General features: G+C 31.8%; 1 long non-coding RNA gene across 1 annotated transcript; it reads right to left on the reverse strand.

The window, feature by feature from the left end:
* Positions 1-3,160: 3,160 nt before the first annotated feature.
* LOC127723662 (uncharacterized) lies at positions 3,161-9,691 on the reverse strand. Its single transcript, XR_007992184.1, has 4 exons — positions 8,747-9,691; positions 7,794-7,889; positions 4,616-5,133; positions 3,161-4,149 (listed from the first exon to the last, which is right to left on the reverse strand). It is a non-coding gene; the product is annotated as an uncharacterized LOC127723662 (long non-coding RNA).
* Positions 9,692-16,475: the final 6,784 nt, after the last annotated feature.

The raw sequence follows: 16,475 nt of genomic DNA on the forward strand, positions 1-16,475 counted from the left end.
TTGCGTTAAGATAATATTCAATATTTCAATTGCCATACAAATAAAACATATCAATTTTACACAGAAGACCATCGTTTTTTAATTCTTTCTTAAATTTAGAAATAGAGTCGACACTGCGAATGTTTGGATTAAGTTTGTTCCATTGATTACTCCGTTCGTTTCTGTGTGTCTGGCATTGTCGTTTTTGTTTTTTGTTGCACTTCTGTGTTTCTGTTGTTTCGTTGATTTCCTCTTATAGTTGATGTGTTTAGCTCAGTTCTAGTTTGTTACCCACTATAGGGAGTGTTTGTAAGTCGTTTAAAACAGATATGAAATATATACATGTAATACAGAATTAGTTGTGATATTGCGTAAATATTTTGATATATCGGCAACATTTTCTTTATACGAACAGGTGTTAGAATTTCGTCTGCATTCAACTGAACATTGATAGTTATTTACAGAATATTGATCCCTGAATGGAACGTAACGAATAGTATCTTACCCTGTATGTCTTACATTTATTATTAGTTCTGGAATCATGCAGCCCGCAAATCTTATACGTAATGGTTATGTTGCCGTTTGGTTAAATGACGTAAACTGCACTGGTTCAGAAGGTAGATTACTAGATTGTAACTTCAATAACGTTACATTACAATGTGATCATTATGATGATATCGGCATCCATTGTTTTCTAAGTTGTTCAACGAAATATGAAGATATAAGAATGAAAAAAAAAAAGAAAACAACGTCTGAAGCATTGTTTACATTTGTAGAATACTATCTAGTGAAGCTATATATTAAGGTGCAAACACATTAAGTAATAATAACGTGCTTTAATTTCATGTATCGATAGTTCATTTATCTTCGAAACATGGTCTCGTTTTTGGTTGCCCGCAATGGTCAAAAAAGAAATACTAAATATGTTATCAAGAACACAAGTGTTTACTATGTGTTTTGTTAAGTGAACTGACGCTGATATTCACTTCAGAGGTTAACTTTTTTTGTTTGTTTCGTGAACCAAAAAATAAAAGAAACGTGTTCGGTTTTCTCTTTGTTTAAATCATCAATGACGTAAATTTGTGTTGTTTAGTATGTTTAAAACATGTAAAGTGACTTTTCAGTTTATATTTCACAAAAACATTCTCTATATATTTGTTTAATTCTGTTCTTATATCAAATTTATGGAAACTCAAATGATCAGACGAAACAGATTGTTCAGGAAACAATTTGGTGACATACTAGCAGTTTAAATCATTGTGATATATAACATCAAATAATACTAGATGACATGATACATGCGTCATTGATTTATCATATTCGCTTTTCGAAATTGTATTTCGGACAAATTGGCAGCATCATGACATTACGGCAAGTCAGGTTAAGTATTTTCTTCCATTCAACATACTGTATGGGACCTCGTGTAAGTCATTGATATTGTGTTTGGTTTTTTGCCGTCCCTTTGTGACCTATTGTCGATCTGTACGCTGTCATTAGATTGTTCATTGGTATCAAGACGTCAAGTCCACTGTACGTGATGACGTCTCCCATTAATGTAATGTATTTCATTGCTTATGTTTATTCATCAATTGGAAGGAAAAGTCCCGTGTGTATATTGAGTATATGGTTCACTAATTGTCCCAATAAAAACTATGAACACTTGAGAGTCAATTCGAAAAGAAATATTTGTTTTTTTTATGAATAGGTAGCAGCACAGCCGTTTTACCAATTACAAAACAAGTTGTGCTTTCATGCAGAATCAATTTGGTTATTGTATGAATATTTTTCTATATTTCTTTATCGGCCTTGTACGAAGAGTTGTTTAAATGATTTTTTTCAGCTCAATAATAAAAGTATTTGACAGAATATTATTCACTGAACGGAAAGTAGTAAATATCTAACCCTTTAATCTTTCATTAAATTATAGTTCAGGAATTATGCAACCCAAATTGCTGATACGGAATGGACACGGTCTGATTTGGTTAAATGACGTCAAGTGCTCGGGTTAAGAAAGTACTATTAGATTACTTAATTGCATTTACAATGAAGATACATCACACTGTCGTCACTCTGAAGATGTTGGCATACATTGTTTTCTCAACTGTTCAACAGAAGATCATGAAGATGAAGGTATGGGTTTGGTCAAAATAAACGATCGAAGCAATTGTAACATGACTATTGTACTGGTACATTTCCTAGATATTCAAATAAGTTACTGATCGACGTGTTGTTACAATCCAACCATCCGACAACTCCGAAAAAAATACTTCAGTCTGTCTTTTTGTCACCGTAAGATAGTATGTTGCGGTGCAAACCATTTATATTAAGAGATCTTGCGTTAATTATATTAATGCCGAGAATATATATAACAATTGTCTTCTCATAGTATTCGAGTTTTTAGGTTAAAGAAATGTTAAAAAAAAGGAAAACAAATAATAAAAAAAAAAACAAGTGTTAACTATAACATTTATGAGTTTTTTTGAATATGTTGTAAACTGAAGTGCGTTTCAATGCAGACGTCATTATAGTTATTTTAAGAGCCAATCTGCCAGAAAACCATGCAAAACCGTCCGAATGTCATTTTTTCCAAATGAGTTCATATTTGGCATATTGGTGCACCTTAGTAATGTAAATAACCACACATTTTTTTTTGGGAAAATATTAAACCGATCTGGATATTTTTTGAGCGCCATGTTTTAACAGATGAAATTGCTCGAAAACAGCAAAAATAAGCCTTTTTTGGCATATTTCGCTGGTTTAAATAAAAAAATATGGTAACATTTATAATTTTTTGATAGTTGTTCCTAGTAATACATCACTTTAACTGTAAGAATGCATAGAATTAACAATGCTGTCTATTAAGTGTATGTATAATCTAACTGTTTCAATATGTTTTATTTAGCTACATGTCCAAAATGGCTGATTTTGGTCATCTTTCAGAGCCAAAATACTCCAAGACCCGTTTATTATTGTAAAACAACATATCTACTTGCAAAGTATAACTATATATACCCAATCAAAAAAAATATCAAGCTCGGCAAATAATGTTGGTGTCTGGTATATGCCACAATAAAATGGGGTAACCTGCATATTCAAATTTTCTCAATTTTGCCGTCTAATTTGTAACTACTGACATATGATAGGATCTGGACTTATAAATAAGTATAACAACAAATGGAAGAGAATAATTAATGTTTCATTTAATACATTAAGAAAATAATCATACATAAATACAAATTATTCATTATAAATATAGAGGCTCCCAGGAGCCGAAATAGATCGTATTGACAAATTGTGCACCTAAAACGATAAAAAAACACATATTTCAAACGCAATCAATTTAAATTAGAAGTTAAACAATTCAGAATAAGTTCAGACTTTAAAAAAAAGTTTCTTCTGACCACTTTTGCAATTTATTCTCATAATATATTGATATAGTTGTCGGATAGTAGCAGAAAACTGTGAAAATTTGTAAATTTACACATTTCAGGGACAATAGCTCATAGATGTTATGTCCAATTTTTCAGAAAAAAATTGGGTATTTAGATCTTGTCATGTTGATAGTTTTTATCAATATATATATATATATTGAAAAGTTTTTTCAATTTTGTATACATATATATATGTATGACACTTCTTCTAAAGTTATTAAGATGATGGTTTAAAAGTGAAAACTGTAAACAGATGATTTTAACAGACACTTAGTGATGGACATTTTTGTATGACCCTTTGAGTCTAGTATGCTAACAAGGCAAGATTTGCCAGGTACCTATATCTATGTTGCTGCAATGTGGTCAATACAAACATGAAAATCATATATGCTTCTAAAATAAAAGAACCTTAGTGAGCGCGCTCACATACCCCACGTCCCCACATTGTCATTGGAGAAATAAAATAAGTGTAAGAAAAAAAAATTGTATCAGAAAAAAAAATTGAATCATAATTTCCTGTCAATATGCACATCGAAGTATGTCCTTATTATCTACACAGTTTCATGAAATTCTGTTGTGTGGTTTGAGAGGAGTTGCGATGACAAAAGGCTGCAGTAGTATATTGGGCAAATAAGTTCAAAGGGGCGTAATTCCTGGAAAAAAAATTGAATCGTAATTTCCTGTCGATATGCACATCTACGTAGTATGTCCTTATTATCTGAAAAGGTTTCATGAAATTCTGTGGTGTGGTTTGAGAGGAGTTGCGATGACAAAAGGTTGCAGTAGTATATTGGGCAAATAAGTTCAAAGGGGCGTAACTCCTGGAAAAAAAATTAAATCGTAATTTCCTGTCGATATGCACATCTACGTAGTATGTCCTTATTACCTGAAAAGGTTTCATGAAATTCTGTTGTGTGGTTTGAGAGGAGTTGCTATGACAAACTGTTGCAGTAGTACATTAAAGTAAATAAGTTCAAAGGGGCGTAACTCCTCGAAAAAAAATTGAATCGTAATTTCCTGTCTATATGCACAACGACATAGTATGTCCTTATCTAAAAAGGTTTCGTGAAATTCTGTTGTGTGGTTTGAGAGGAGTTGCGATTACAAGAAACAGGACTGACGGACTGACGGACTGAAGGACTGACGGACGGACGGACAGACGGACAGACGGACGGGCGGGTCAAAAACATTAAACCCTCCGCAACTCATTGCGTGGGGTATAAAAAAATCCCATAACTAGACGAAAAACAAATTACTTAGTCTATATATACCAGTGCAAAATTTATAAGAATTTTGAATGAAATTGGATACACAACAAAATCTAGCTGTTAAGATTACTGTACCTATAATGCTCTACATCACATCCTCGGAGATAACAGAATTAAAATAAGTCATATGAATCTTCAAATTTCAATAAAGTTGAATGTGTTTTTTTTATACTTGAACGGCTATAGGTTTTACTATAAAACAAGTGTACATTAACTTTCTTGTAAAAGAAAAACCATAACATTAAAATCTCCATAAATGATGAACTGTTATTTTTTGAGACATCATCCCATGGAAGATTTAACTGATGTTTTAAAGTTGGAAAGTTTCTGTTGCTTGTTTGGTTGGTTGAAATTGTTTCTGTTAGAAGCATTATCAGTCTCCCAATGTGATGTTGACTGCTGTGAAAGTTCAGTTGTTGTTGACACTGACAGAAAGGTTAGCTGCGAGTCTAGATCTGAAAACCACAAAACATACATACATAAATCAGGCTGTTAGTTTTCATATTTTTTCATTTTCTTATTTTGGGGCCTTTTATGGCTGAATAGATATGCAGTATAGGTCTTGCTCATTGTTGAAGTCCATATGGCGTATGAAGACCTATAGCTTTACTTCTATGTCATTTGTTCTCATTGGCAATCATACCACTTTTTTTTTAATTTCATATATACCACTGACAGGAAATAAAATTGACAACTTTTATTGTAAGTGGATGCAGTTACAAAATTCTCCCAACTAAAGCCAAATCATTTTTGCAGAATAGTTATTATCCACTCCTTTTAAGCATGTCCAAATAGCCCTTAACATCTTTACAACAATAAAAATTGCCTCCATTTGGTTTGGCATGTCAAATTACCTCTCAATATAATTTTACATTGAAAACAGACAATGGTGATAATTTGACCGCTTTTAGTGACGATCTTTGAAATGGTGGCCATCTTTATATCTGTTCTCTGTGTCAAAGTACAGCTAAATATCAATATTCTTTAAAATCAAACTCAACAAAATTGAAAATTTTACCCTTTATTTGCTGTGTCCATCTTTAAAAAAAAATTTCATTGTTTTGTTGGCATGTCAAAAGTGCTATAATTCCTTAATGTCAATTTTCATATAAGGCCATCTTGAAAATGTTTGCCATTTTGGAAGAATATACAACCTTACTTTGTTTAGCAAGTCAAACTACCACGACTATCCCTTATTAACAAGTTTCATTAAATTAACCAGTGTTGAAATTTGTGCCATCCTTGGTGGCCATCTTGAAAATGTTTGACATCAGATAATATCCACATATTGTGCTTTTCTTTTCACTAAAGTTTCATTTAAAAAGATAACACCAGTTATCTCAGAAAAGGACAAATTTTGTGGAAGATGAAGAAAAAATGCAAGTTTGGACAGAACATTCAAGCTATAACAGCTCTAAATCTGTACTGGGATTAAATATTTGACAAAGAATAGGTTTCTAACACAGAACAAATATGGTATAAAGATAAAGTTTAATAGATTCAGCATATCAGAGAACCCCAATATCAAATTAAGATTTAAAATTTAGTTTAATTTTGGACCCTTTGGACCTCAATGTAAACCAATTTCATAATAGGGCCCAAAAACTAAATACAGGTTAGATTCAGGCTGAATCAGCATCTTTAAAATTATTGTTGAAATCAAACACAGTTAAATTATGGACCCCATTTGAACCAACTTGAAAACTGGGACCAAAATCATAAATCTAAGTACATATTTATATTCAGGATATTTGATTATTTCTATTGATCATTCAAAGAACCCTAATTCATTGTAATTAGAGTTCAAGTTTTGTTAAAATTAAACTAAGTTAAAATTTGGACCCTTTGGACTTTAAAATGTGGACAAATTTGAAAACCGGACCAAAATTAAAAATCTAAATATAAAACATTTGCATTTTGTATATCAAAAGAACCTCAAGAATTCAATTTGTGTAGAAATAAGAAAAAAAATTTTGGACCATTTTCGAAATCAATGTGAACCAATTTAAAATGGGGCCCAATTGCAACATCTTAAATTATTTAAATACATTGTTAGATTTAGCATATTAAGAACCCAAATAATGTATTTATTTTAATTTGTTCTTGTCCTAAACATGCATGAACTATTTGCCATTGGACATTAGCATTACCAACAACCAATCAATTAATCGAACAGGTGAAATATCTTCAAAAGTACCAATAAAAATCTCCCCCTTTTATATTTGAAAAAGTAAAATCACAAAAATACTGAACTCCGAGGAAAATTCAAAAAGGAAAGTCCCCAATCAAATGGCAAAATCAAAAGTTCAAACACATCAAACGAATAGATAACAACTGTCATATTCCTGACTTGGTACAGGCATTTTCTTATGTAGAAAATGGTGGATTGAACCTGGTTTTATAGCTAGATAATAAACCTCTCACTTGTATGACAGTCGCATCAAATTCCATTATATTGACAACGATGCATGAACAAAACAAACAGACACAATAGGTAAAATTGTCAAAAATAGGGGTACAGCAGTCAACATTGTGTTATCATCTTAATCACTATAAAAACAAACAAATGTAACGAAGAAGCACAAAAAGGCATACGTCAAATTTAACATCCTCATTTTGCTTATATTATACGATCTTATATATCTATGTAAAATCCACCCATAAAGGATGGAAGGTTTTGAGTACTGGCGCAAAATCGCGCGTTTGAAATTCGCACAGGTAGACATAAAATAATTTTGTCGTTCAAAGTATGACGGGATACATAAATACAGAGTCACGTAAAATGGATATCACAAAAAACAGACTTAACAGTAAAAGTAATACGTATTAATAAATAAAATAATTGAAATGGAATGTATGAACAGTTCATTAGTCATTGTTAGTTATTGAATGGAAACTATAGGAGCCGCTCAATATAGTACTACAAATTAAAATTAGCAAAGTGATTTTTCAATGGGAAAACCAAGTTAACAAAGACCTGTTTAATAAAACTGATGTACAAATGTATAACATGTAATTGTATAATTATGTTATTATATAAGTGATTACATATACTTTGTATGATTACCATGTTGTACAAACAGTTAAATTAATATATAAGTTAATAATAACTTACCAATATCTTCCTCTATACATGTATTTAGTTTGACCTGGCTATTGTCACTTTTACAAAAATTCATCTTAATTGAGCATTGCTTGCATATATATAGCCCTACAAATAAAAAGTGTTAAACTATAATATAATTCTCCAATTTTGTTTTACATGAAATAAAATATATCAGACAGGAAATGTAGGGTAGTGTAGCATCACTGTGCATGTAGTTTAAATGTATGTTTTTTCTTTTAAAAAGGGCTCTATAAGTAATCTACATACATGTACATGTAGGGTCCTAAAATTGAACTTTACAAAAGTTTGCAATGCTTTTGATTTTTTTAGTCTCCATGGCCTATTAGTTCATTAAAAAAATATTATTCTCTGGATAAAGTTGTCTAGTGTTACATGTACAGTTTGTTGTATGTAAAACATGTATTTGTAGGAGGCATTTCCACGAGATAAAACTTTTTTTAGTAGACAAAGAGCTGAACAACTTCCAGTAAGAACTGAAAATATAACTTAGGGGAAGAGAATAAAAACCTGACCTGCTAAACGTTGAATGTGTTGAAATAGATTTTGATTATCTTCATGATTCTGGTCTATAAATTGATTTTTTAAAGCAGTAAATAAATATATATTGTACCCTGGTTAATAGCTTGAAAATTAAAATTCTGTCCTAAGCTGACAAGGACATAAATATTTTGACCATTCTAACCCTCCCCCTTGCTTTTTGAATCAAATGGTACCAAGACTGAACAATGTATATACGGATATATATTATTTGCTTGCACTTTGCCATAGGAAATAAATAAGATGTCTTAGAAACAGGTCAGATGTAAAAGAATATTCACATGCCCCTTCAACACCCACCCCCCCCCCCCCCTTTTTTCAATCTAGCTAATGTATCAATTGTTGGTCCCCTAATTTCAGATTGACTATATGGAACAAATGAAAATTGATTGTAAGATTTGTACCTGTTCCTACTGGAATAACTCGTCCTGTATACAGCCTGTTTTGAAAGGGTGAAGATCCTTGGTCAGCTTTGGCTTTGCTGGAAGAGGGTTGGACGAGATGTTGACATCTTGCTTGACTATCATGTCAATGAATTCCATAAAAGTCCCTGTACTTCGAGCATATTCAAAGACAAGATGATGTAACAACCATGGGAAAATAAACCACTCCTTGTCTTATATAAAATAAGGAGTCCTGTTGGAAATTCTACACCATAGTTTTCAGTATTATTCAGACTTCCTAAATGTAGATGAATGGTAGTCTGTATCTGTATGAATATGTTTGGTTACCAATGCTGGTTTCAATACCACGGTAGAGAGAGTGTCGTTGATTTATTGATGGTGCGCCAGAGCAGTTTTGACACTCTCAATCTCAATTTTGGTGCGAGCAAGGTGGTTCCACTGGCTCACTTTTTTTTTACGAAGAATGATTTAGAATACTTTTGTTTTGCTCGTTGAAATCTAAAGACACTTTTTGCTGTTCATGGAATTATTTTTCCAATCAATATTTATCATTTTTATTCACTAAATTATTGTCATGATTGTCAAATTTCTTGGCAGTAATTATTTTTTTTGGAAATGCTATTTTGGTCTTTAGTGCATTCAGATATCTTAAATAGTTTGTAATATGTAGATCTATAAGGCTGGGATAGCCTACATGCTCATCCTAGATTATTAAAGTCACAAACTTCACTGTAAACATTTGTCTGCCAAACCATCACTGGGAGCTGACATGTTTGAGATCTTACCCAAGGGAGATAAGTCAATGGAAGAGCATAAAAGATGGACTCCCTGGTTTCAGACAATTTATTGATTTTTGGACTTGCAGTACAAATACGTCTTATTTCATTTTTCAGACAAATTGATTTTACTTGTTCGAATGATTTTATGAGCCATTTTAGTACCAATTGTGTTCAGAATTTAATTAAAATCAAAATCAAAATGTGTCAATTTGGGACTAAAATCACCATTCTTCCAAGGCATAAATTAACATAAAATAGTCATTTGCCAAGCTTAATATTTTGTTTTGATATAAAACATATCCCATAGTTAAAACCGATATAAGTTGCAAACAAATCCGGAATGGGTCTTGCAAGATAGAAGCGAATGAAAACCACGTAAATTCATGTATGAAAAACCCCGCCTTTGTGTCCCTGCTCCTGGCAATGTGCCAAATCGTTTAAATTTTCATTTGTATTGATCATAACATAGTAAAATGGATGAGTTTCAGCTGACATTACTCTGAAAACTCAACTACCCCATTTAATATGCTTCTGGGTCATTCTTAAAAGGCATAAAAAAGTTGGATTTTTCCTTGGTTTCATTATGAATTTACAGAATTATGCAAATGAGGCTGTTACTAAAAATAGATACGATTCTGGGAAAAATTAAGTGGTCAAATTCTTTTATTTTATGTTAAGGATTAAGATGATGTATAAAAATTTGTCAAGTTGTGATTGTCGATTTGGACGATTTTCTGAATATTGCATGGTTTTCTGGCGGATTGGCTCTTAAGTGTACTTGAAAATTAACGCGTGTTGACTGTTCACGTTCATTTAGTTTTTAACTCATAAATTACTTGCATGTTTCTTGTTAGTGTGACTTTCTTTGTATGCTTTGCAAATAAAACCATGTTAATGATTTTTAAGTCCTCTTTATCAAATTATCGGGAATTGTTTTTATTTCATCGGCAAATGACCTTTTTTATGAAATTACATTAGAAAATGTAAGGAACTATATCTTTCAGTATTATTATGCTCTTTATACTGATATATGTGGGTGTGATTTTTTTTGCAAATGTACTGAATACTTTTGAAATGGTTAAACAAGTTGGCAGTACATGACAATTAATACATTGAACCTTTAAAAGAGGGACGAAAGATACCAGAGGGAGAGTCAAACTCATAGATCGAAAACAAACTGACAACGTCATGGCCAAAAATAAAAAGACAAACAGACAAATAATAGTACAGATGACACAACATAGACAATTAAAGACTAAGCAACACGAACCCCACCAAAACCTGGGGGTGATCTCAGGTGCTCCGGAAGGGTAAGCAGATCCTGCTCCACATGTGGCACCCGTCGTGTTGCTTATGTTATTACAAATCCGGTAAATAGTCTAATTCGGTAAGTCACATACGTGAAAAGGGAAGGGTATTGTAGTTACGACATAAGGAACATATCCGATATCATCTGTGAAACGGTTATTCCATAACGGTCAACCAACTCGTGATAAAAGGATAAGTGTGTAAGGCCGTTTTTCAAACATTGTCCACAGCATCATCCCATCTTCAGGGATTTAATATTTTTAGAAAAAACAAATAGATTGACACCCAGTTTTGTTTTAATTTTTGTTAGAGCCGTTGGTGTAATGTTCTATACAAAACTGAGTTACGTGCGGTTAGTACAAAGATTTACCGGATATTTGATTTAAACCAGAGTGGAAAACTTGCATTATTTACGCTCAAACAGAGGAAAACGGAAAAGTAAACAAACATATTTATATATTGTTAAACGTCTACTGATACTTTGAAGTAAACCAATCGGAAACGTAGCGTTAGCCTGAATTGCACATGTATTTTTATCCCGCGTTATGATTTCCGGATGTGTTCATCTCTTTGTATGCACACACACATGTCTAATATAAGATATATTTTCAAGTCGTAAGTTGATAGAAGGACACTATGTGTATGAAGAGTTGATTACTCTTGACCTGAATATCACATTTTTTAAGTTGCTCTCTAGATGTGTATCTATTATACTTTTTAAGATAAAAGCCAAAAGCTACAACATCGTAAAACTCATTTTGAAAGGACGAAAACTCATATACAGAGTCGACTTGAAATTTCAGTCTAGATGATTTCTTCATAGGTCGTGTCTTGATGATTATATTTGCGATTTAATTTTGTATCAATCTATCTACTATAATTGTCAAGATAAAGAGCAAAAATGATAAAAAATGCTAATAAAAAAAAAAATAACATATGACAATTTAGGGCAATACCTCTTAGAAGAAGTTGTCTGATATTTTCGACGTTAAAAGAAGAGACAACATGCAGATCTTAAAATGTGTCAGCATTATTGCACTTGGCAAATTTCCTATGTTAAATGTTGAGCCATGTTTGATTGCACACGGTGTAATTGGACACATGCATTTTTATTAAACTGTACACCCTAATGATGATTGTAGCTAAGTTTGGTTAAATATTGCCAAAATGTTCAGAGCAGAACAATGTTAATAAAAAAATAATGGCAAAATTCATCATAGATCGACAATAACGCCAATGAGGAGTGTTCTGACGATTTCGAAATGGTAAACTTTTTTGTAGATCTTGTCAGTCTGATAACTTTTCCTTACAAAAGTTTCCTTGTAATTATTATAGTTTTAAGAATAATATGCAAAACTGCAAATAATTGGTAAACTATATCATTTAACATGTTTAAGGGGAATAACGCCTTCAAGATTTCGTCTGACAGTTTTAACGTTATGAACAGCAGGTCCATCTTAACATTCTCAACATTTCTGCTCTGGCAGATTTTCTCTATACATACATATGTTTGCTAATATGCTTGGTCTATATATCATGTTTGTGCTTCTTAGTTACATTTTTTTGTATGTTTTTATAGTGATTAAGATTTTAAAACAATGTTGACTGTTGTTCCCCTATTTTTGACATATGTCTGTTTGTTTTGTTCACACATCAATGTCAATATAATGGAATTTATTGCGCCTGTCATACAAGTGTGAGGTGTAGTTAGCTTTACAACCAGGTTTAATCCATCATTTTCTACATAAGTAAATGCATGTACCATTTCAGGAATATGACAGTTGTTATCAATTCGATTGATGGTTTCAGCTTTTGATTTTGCCAGTTGATTAGGGTCTGTCCCTTTTGAATTTTAGTTGGAGTTCAGTATTTTTGTGATTTTATTTTTTTTCTAAACACTTATATTACTACATGTATATCATCAGCATCCATTTCTTTTCTTTGACCGGATGCATATATTTTTGTTAAGAACAAGAATAATAGATGACAAAAGTATTATCTTTTGAATGTGTAAACAAATAAAAACCTCCATTAAATAGAAACGAGATATCTAGTGAATGCCACTTTTACATTTATAATTGTAATAGAGAATCAATAATATAACCATGAGAACTGATGCAGCTATCAAAAAATAATGTCAACACTACCTCAGATAACAAAATGGATAACGTAAGCGACACAATTGTTACAATTGAATAAAGACATACTTGTTGATCATTAAAACAAGATGATAATGAATAAAATATTATAAAGTTAGTTTCATCAAATCTGCCGTTTGTGTTGCACTATTATATAATATATGTAAAGCCATAACATGGAAATCAAAACCCATTTGCTTACAAAACGATGTGTAATGATGACCGTAAGAGGACGACATCAAGGATAAATGATACAAAAACATTTACAAATCAGAAGACGCAATATTCACAAGCAGGGGCCGAACAAAATTGCCACCATATAAATCCTGGAATCTTTTCCGGTGTCTGGTAAGGGTATTTGTTTGGTTCTTCACATGTACAATGTCACTCGTCTTTTTTTAAAGTTAATCAGGTAAAAAAAATTCCACCAGAGTGCAAACGACGTAGTTGTAAACAATCGTGTATCACCATATGGTCTTCAACAGTAAAAATATGGTCTTCAAAAGCTTCATAAACCATTTTAAACTAGAAAATAACTCTGCTTGTCGAGATAGAACATTTATAACATATGTATGTGGACATATATTTAAAATTGTTAAAAACAAAAATATATATCTTACTCTTATGTGTTGCTCCACTACAGTGCTCTATGCCAGTTTAATTTTTTTTTATAAGAGCAAAGTAACAATCTACATCTGATATTCATTTCATTCCAATGCTTTTCTAGTACCAGTTTCAAATTGTTCGTTTGCGTCAGTAAAAATATCAAAGCAATGACTATGAAGAAAACATTAATAAGATAAGAAGGCGATAGGCTGTTATAAGAATCAGCTTTTGCAAATTCGATCAAATCGAATCACATGTATAAAGTGATTTGCGACTTTTAAAGGATTCATTCGATATGATTGTTTAGTTCTCGATAAAAGCCATGATCAACGCTTTCCAAGCAATTGTGTAGAACCAACGTCCACAATAAAGTTCTTACTATTTGCAACTTTTAAATAAGTCTATAATGATCTATATTACATGTATTATAGCATATCTAAGACATCCTACTTTTATAAAAACTAAGAAAGCATTATTATATTTAGATATTATCAAAAAATAAAAAGAATAGGGAAATAAAAAAAGATAATCTTTAAAGCATTGCCAGGAATTATTAAATAGGACATATAACTATGTTTTAATCTATATTTACTAAAATAAAAAGGTTCAATTTGTTTATCAGCATGACGGAAAATGAAGGAATCAGAGAATTCAACTCCATTCATAACTGATATATGACGGGTGGTTTGATTAAAAATCACACCATTTCCACTCATTTTGTTCCTAATAATTAGTATAATCAATGAGTTACAAGTTCCGAGTCGAATCCCATACCGATACCAAAAGTATATGTCACATACAAAAACACGCTCACCTAATTCACTCATACTAAAAATATAAAAGATGCAAACAGTACGAGCAATTATACGTAGTATCCAAATATCCAAGAAATTAAATGATATGCGTATGGACGCTTTTAACTTTCCTTCTAAATTAAATATTTGAATATTTAATAGGCTTGGGATACCCGATGAGGAAAAGCCTTGGTTGTTAAACCTTAACCAAAACACCTAAAAAAAACAAATATTTACATAAAAGGACATGTATGCTAAAATACTGAATTGAACAAAATAGAATAGGAATAAAAATCAAATACTAAGAGTAAGTATTAGTATACATAGGATTGGTTCTGGACTCGTCAAATCTCGTTAATACAAAAGATGCAAACAGTAAGAGCAATTATACATAGATTAACTGATCTGTTCACCCTGGAAGTCGCATACATGCGAGATAACAAACGGAAAACCAATAAGATCGATTTATGGTTCCAATCCGATACCGCTAAATGCCCAGCTGTTGTCAGGTTTGAGAAATGCCGAAAATCCTACAATGAAGGATCACGGAAAGAATCTCATGATCCATTAGGAGAACAAGTTAAACCCTCATACATCAAATAGATTGGTTAGATAATTCTCCACAGGGAAACTTCTTATATGAATAACAGGAGCATATGTCTAATTCAAACATGAAACATATCTGCAGAAAGTGTCCAAAAAAAATAAGAAAATCATCCAACACAAAATATATGCGATGTAAGGATAAACAAAAACAAACAATTTGACAAAGCAATGTTGAGGACGTTATCTCTCTGGAAATTTTAATCAATATGTAGTATTAGTCGACAAATCGAAAATGAAAAACAGGACATGCTTACTTTCAGATAGAAATATTTTTAAACTAGATAAAAATGTGTACCCTATATTTATCATGAATTTTTAGATGGCAATACGAAAACTATAAATCAAGGCTACAAATAAGGTGTAGAAACATTAATTCAATCAGGAACCTCGCTGACTTTGAGATGTAAATTTGTAACAAGAGCTATGTTCCATTCTTTTTGTATTGTTCATGAACTGATTTTCTGTCCGGATGCATACCCAACATCATTGGTTTTTTTTTCTAATTAGACAATTTTTTTTCTCATTGTTGAAGGCCTCGCATTGCAAACATAACATTACCATATTATCTGTAAAAAAACAGCTGCGGCTAGCTATGCCTCAAGAAAGAACAAATGTGATTCGAAAAATTCAAAAGTCTATACAAAAAAGGATTGAAGAACATGATCGTGACGAGAACAGGTCATGTAAAGCCATGCATTCAAATTTTTTGACTACTTATTCTCACGGGAACGACGAAAAGACAAACAACAATGTACACAGAGGCACAGTAATTAATAATTGACTAACACGGACTCCAAGCCACACCGTATACGTAACAAGAAGGAATAAGAAACGTCAAACAAAAGTCATTGACTAGAGGACTAATAAAATCAAAACGTTTGCAGATGATTTAGACTACACTCTTCTTATTTGCTGTAAGATTGTCAAATAATGAGTTATACACTGGTTCACCGATGACGTCATAATAAAAACAGTTAAAACGTGACGAATGAGTTCTGTCTACACATGATCGTGAAAAATTTAAATAATCAAATAATCACGTTTTGGACAACATATACATACATTTGATACAGCGCCTGCAATAGCAAACTAAATAACGAACCACAAATGTTGTCTATTAGAACTACAAATATTATATAAATAGTTTACTATTCTTTCATGGTCTCTATTCATTTGCCATTTTCCAGTAAACATTATATTTGAAAATATACATATTATTTTTTTTTTGGAGGGAAAATGCCATGGCAAAAACAATAAAAAAGAACAACAAAAAGATAGATAACAGAACACAGAACATAACGTAGAGAACTAAGGTCTGAGCAAATACAAACCCCACCAAAAAACTTGAGGCGATCCTATGTGCTCTTGATTGGTAAACAGATCCTGCTAAACAAGTGGCACCACATACAGTGATAGTTCTATTCGGTTTGTCACTTTCGGGAAAAGGAGGACAAAGTTTGGTTACAACAACAGAAAAATGATATTCAACAATAGTCAA

The sequence above is a fragment of the Mytilus californianus genome, unplaced genomic scaffold, assembly GCF_021869535.1.
Source record: "Mytilus californianus isolate M0D057914Y unplaced genomic scaffold, xbMytCali1.0.p SCAF_13, whole genome shotgun sequence".
In the NCBI taxonomy this organism is placed as follows: domain Eukaryota; kingdom Metazoa; phylum Mollusca; class Bivalvia; order Mytilida; family Mytilidae; genus Mytilus; species Mytilus californianus.